We start from the raw sequence: 6,000 nt of genomic DNA, 5'->3' as shown, positions 1-6,000 counted from the left end.
GAAGTCTCTAGACTTTATTTGTATGAAAAAGTGTAATTGTGTTCCTGGCTCTTTCTGGTAAGTAGACTGTCAAATTTTATTTTGTCTGCAGCTATTTTATTTTTCTCTCTTTCTTTTGGTTCTGGACTTTGTTGATAATTTATAGAAATACTAATGATTACATGTTTATTTTATAACTGAGAACTTTGCTGAATTAATTAATTATTTCCATTGGATTTTTAGTTTCTTCTCTGGGATTCTTTATACCATTATATTATCTTATGAATAATTTTGTTTTCCTATTGCCTATTCTAACTTCTTAAATTTCTTTTTTGTCTCTGTTTTTATAGCTAAAAATTTTTAGAACGATTTTGAAAAATAGTGGTGATAATAGATATCCTTTCTTTACTTCTGATCAATTGTGTAGGCTACTAGCTTTACCCCATTACAGAAAATATTTGATGATGGTTTTAAATAAAATCTATTTATCATACAAGGAAAGATAAATTTATTCATAAACATTCTATTTTTAGTAGGTTTGAGTGAGTATATATGGTAATATATTACTCTATCACATTCATATACAATTTATCGAGCAATTCTTTGATGAATATTTCTTTAGTTTGTAACTGTTGTTTGGGCAAAACAAAAAAACTGCTCTAAATTTATAAATATATACATGCACACAAATACACACACACACACACACACACACACACACACACACATATATATATAGGTACTTTTTCTATTTTTAAATGTATATATTTTTAAAAACCTTACTTTCTGTCTTACTGTACTGTATATTGATTCCAAGGCAAAAGAGCAGTAAGGTCTAGGCCAATATTGGTGAACCTTTTTGAGACTACCCTACCCTCCCAGAGAACATGTGCTGTGCCCTGTCTGCACCCCCCCCCCCTTTCCCCAGACAGAGGAAGGAGGAAATAATCCCATTGGGTTTCTGTGCAGAGAGGTGGGTGAAGTGAAAAATGTCCTCAGCACAGGGGAAGAGAGGGAGAGGAGTAACCTGAATGCTGTTCTCCCCTTCACCTCTGCCACCTGTGAACCACCAACCTTACCCTTTATATATTCCCATTCGGCTTCTGGGCAAAGGGACAGGTGATGTGAAAAAATGTTGTTATGCATGGAGAAGAGGGAGAAGGGAATAGCTCCACTGGAATCACTATACTTTTCTAGTAACTAACTCTGGGTGGGGGATTGGAAACAGTAAGGATGTGCACATACCCAGAGAGATTATTTTGTGTGCCATCTCTGGCATGTGTGCCATAGGTTTGTAATCAATGGCAAGGCAAAGGGGGGTTAAGTGACTTGCCAAGGGTCAAACATCTAGGACATATTTGAGATAAAATTTGAATTTAGAACCTCTTACAACTTGCTCTCAACCCACTTAGCAATCTAGCTTCCCCCAAATCTTCTTATTTCTGATACCATTGGGTGTAAAATTAACAGTCTTATATTTGGATCAAATGGCACATACTTTTTAGTAAGTTTTTACATGTAATTCAAAATTTTCCTCCAGAATGGCTATACCTATTCATAGGTTTACCAACCTCTAGTGCATCAATGTGACCATTTTCTTCTGTCCCCTCCAAAAATGTTTTTTTTTTCTCTTTTCAATATCTTTACCATTCTGATAGGTATAAGGCAAAATCTCAGCATATCTTTAATTCAATTCCTTATTTTGAATTTATTTAATTATTAGTGACTTGGAATATTTTTATCACGTGATTTAAATGGCTTCATATGACATTGGTTTCTTTACTTGAGAGCTCCCTGTTCACATGCTTTGATGATTTGACAAATGGAAAATGATTCTTAATCCTATTAATTAGCTTCTCATTTATCTTAAACATGAGACCTTCATCAGAAAACATTTACTGCAAAGGTGTTTTCCCACTTAATCATTTTTCTTTTAATCTTATCTCTCTTGAATAAAAAAAGCAAAACCTTTTTATTTTATATCCTCTGAGATTCTTGACCATTTTTTTGCCTCAAGAAGAATCTTGCTACTTTTTTCTTCTCATTCTATGAACTAAACCTTTGTAATGACAAATTAATTAGGGTAGAACTGTCATTTTAATTTTATCAATGGGTGATATCCTGAAATGACAGATAGTTTTTCAATTACTGAGGTATGTATTTCTATAAATAGCAGTTTCTAGATGTAGTTATATTGTTCTTATGGCTATCTAGTTTGGTAAAATCCCTGTAAAATTTTATATTGGCATTTTTACATTACATTCTGCAACAATTTTAAAAGACATTTGTCTATCACTTCATTGTGAGTTTAATTTGTATTACATAGAAATGTTAATGATTTGTATTGATTTGTTTTATACTCTGAATGTTTGCTATATTCATTAATTATTTCATTTAATTTTAGTTGAATCATTAGTCATAAGCATACCATACTATCATCTACACTGTAAATGTAGATTCTACAGTAATAACTTTGTTTTTCCCCATAACTATTTCCTCAATTTCTTTTTATTTTATTGCTCTTGTCACATTAAATGGAAGTGGTGACAATGATCATCCTTATTTCACTATTGGAAAGGATTCTAGTTTTTCTCTTGTAAACCTCAAAATTTCTTAGACTTATAAATGTTGGAAATTTCACCATTGGGAAATTTCATACTTGAAAAATTTCCTATTGATAGTGGGTCTTGACTATTGGAATGTGAATCCCATTGGCATGGGAGGTTCCTTCTCCTTCCCTTCTTAAGATTACTTTAGGACAGAAACCCTTTGCTGAACAATGGAAAGGACTTTGACCTATGCTTAAGCATAGAACAGGAATTTCTTTGAGTCATGATTGATTTTAGAATTGATACAATGGAGATACTTGGAATCAATCTCCACCCTATTCAGTCCTAACAGGATTGAGTAAGGGCTGCAGCCTAGATCAAAATTTAATTATTCCAATCTCTACCCTACTCAGGTTAACAGGATTTAGAAAGGGCTGTAGCAAAAGAGCAAAGATTTAATTATTTGAAAATATGACCTTCAACAGACATGTGCAAAGCCAGAGACCTCTGGGCGGTCCTGGGTTAAGCTAGAACCTCCATTGGCACAGGGAAATTGATGGACAGGTGATTGGTAGATGTGAGGACTGAGGGGAGGCAACTTGGATGGTTTCCTTAAGGATAGGGGGTGGTTGAGGAGTTTGTCGGAGTGGTTGCAGTGTGCTCTGAGAAGCTTGCGCTGAAGGAAGCTGAAGGTGGGGGCCCCAGAGACTGTTTCTCCATTTTGGTCACGTGAGTAATAGGGACTGATCTCTTTTCTTTGCCCCAGCTATCTAAGGGCTTGGGCCTTTTGGCCCAGCCTAAACAGAGAGGGTATTTAAGCCCTATTCCCTTCTCTCCCTTTTCTCTCTCTCTATCTCTAATTCCTTTCTTATTTCTATTGTAATTAAACTCCATAAAAGATTTACTGCTGACTTGAGTTTTCATTTAGGAATTACATAGCTGAATTCCTTGGCGACCTTAAATTAATATATATCAGTCTTTTAAAGTGATTCCCTTGTAACACTCTATTACATATAATATTATTCCTTTGTTTTAGATATATATTATATGGAGGCAGAGTCAAGATGAATGGCATAGAGGCAGTGAAAATTCAGATATCTGAAAATCCTTCCTTACTGATTACAAAATAATTACTCCTGAGGGACTGCAAATCAAACCTAACAACAAGACAGCCTGGGAACCCTCCTGCTGGACTCAACTTAAAAGGTAAGCCCCCAAAAGCTGAAATTCAAGAACACTTGGGTTTAAGGGAAAGGAAGAAGACAGGTCCTGGGATCTCTCCCCAACCTAGTGTGCTAAGCATCCATGGCAGCTGGAACCTCTGGGCAGGCAAAGATGATGGTCTAGAGGGAGCACTTTGCAGGCTCAGAGCATCAAACACTGGCAGTGGGGAAGCAGATAGATAAGAAGCTCAATGAGCAGAGTGGGCAGTCTAGCTGCAACAGAGAAGACACTCCATATTGGTCCCCCCTTCCTGAGGTTTTGGCCTCAGGACACATCCAGCTCAACCCAGTTGGACTTAATCCCATCAAAGAGCTCAGAGGGCAGGGAAGCTCAAACTCCAACATCCCTCCCCCACAGACTGCACTGAGAGATTTGCTGACAAAGCTCCTAGCATGAAGGCTGAAAGAAAAGCCCAAAACCAAAAGAAAAATGAGAGGAGCAAGATAGTAGGCAACTGTAGGGAGTAAAGGAGTCAATATGAGCAAACAAAGAAAAAGAAAAAGAAATTACAATCAAAAACTTCTATACAGGCAGTGAACAAAGAGCAAACAGAACATAGAAGGATAAGGGAACAACAAGCAAAAAACCAGAAACCCCAGCGAATTGGACACAGGCTTTGGAAGAACTCAAAATACAATTCAAAACATAATGAAGAGAGACTGAAGACAACTGGGAAAAGAACTTAAAAAGCAAGATAAGTCATTTGGAAATGGAGGCATTTGAAAATTTGAAAAAATAATGTCTTGGAAGCCATAATTAATCAGCTTGAAAATGAGGCAAATGAGATGAAAGACCAGAAGGAGAATGATGACCAAAAAGCCAGGGATAATATTCAGTCTTTAAAAACCAGAATACAACAATTAGCAGCAAGTGACTTCACAAGGCAGTAGGACACTATAAAACAAAATCAAAAGAATGAAAAAATTGAGGAAAATATGAAGCACCTCATTCACAAAACAGAAGATTTAGAAAATTGGTCCAGGAGAGACAACTTAAGAATCATTGGTCTTAAGAATCATTCTTACAGGGGATAGTATGGTCATTTAACAAAATAGAAGTCCCACCATTTGTAAAGAAAAGACCATACCAGAAAAGAAAATCTGATACCCAAGCACAGAACCCAAGAGAATCATCAAAAGGTAATTAAAAAAGAGGGAAAAAGCAAAACAAAACAAAAGAAAGAAAAACAAAAAACTTTTTTTAAGAGTCCCAACAAGGTAAAATAATATGTATACCTATCAGAAAAGAGATCATTGGTAACTCTTAAAAATAATTATTATCACCTGGGCATCTAGAAGATTACACTTAGAAGGAAAAGTGACAAACTGTACAGGAGGAAATGCCAAGACATAAATATGTATATAGATATATGTATGCAAATATTCATATATATATGTATGTATATATATATATGTTTATATGTATATACAACTAGATCTAAAAAGAGGTTAATACTAATAGAATTGGGAAGAGAAACAAAAGGTGGTAAATTTATGTCACAAAGAAGCTCATGGTGGGAGGGGGAAGAACATCAGTACATTGGAAGGGTAAAAATGTTGGATATAGGAAATACTCAATTTTTACATGCATTGAAATTGACTCAAAGATGGAAGAACAATCAAATCCATTGGGGCAGAGAATTGATTTGTGCCCTTTAGGTAAGTAGAAGGGTAACAAACAGACTGGTGGGGAGGGAAGAAATACAAAGGAGGGAAAGGGTGAGGGGGGTAGTTTAAAAAGACTATAAAGAAAATAATGGGGGAATAAGAAAGGAAGGGGGTATAAATGGAAGTAAAAAAGAGTGGGAATTAGGGGGACTGATTAAAAACAAAACATTGGTGTAGAGGGAAATAGTGAAAGAAAAAAAGGCAGGACTAGGAATAAAAATCAAAATGCTTGGTTATACAGTGCTGGTAACCATAACTCTGAATGTGAATGTAGTGAATGCAGCCATAAAATGCAAGCAAATAGTAGAGTGGATTAGAAATCAAAACCCTAATATATACTGTCTACAAGAAACACACATGGGGAAAGTAGACATACACAGGATCAAAGTAAGTGGAAGGAGCCAAAACTATTCGGCATCAATTGAGAAAAAGAAGACAGAAGTCACAATCATGATATCTGACAAAGCCAAAGTAAAAATAGATCTGGTTAAAAGCAATAGGGAAAGTATTACATCCTCATAAAAGGCAGTATAGACAATAAGGAAATATCAGTACTGAACATGTATGCATCAAATGGCATA

This window comes from Monodelphis domestica, chromosome 7, assembly GCF_027887165.1.
Source record: "Monodelphis domestica isolate mMonDom1 chromosome 7, mMonDom1.pri, whole genome shotgun sequence".
Taxonomy (NCBI): domain Eukaryota; kingdom Metazoa; phylum Chordata; class Mammalia; order Didelphimorphia; family Didelphidae; genus Monodelphis; species Monodelphis domestica.
This window is presented reverse-complemented; position numbering follows the sequence as displayed.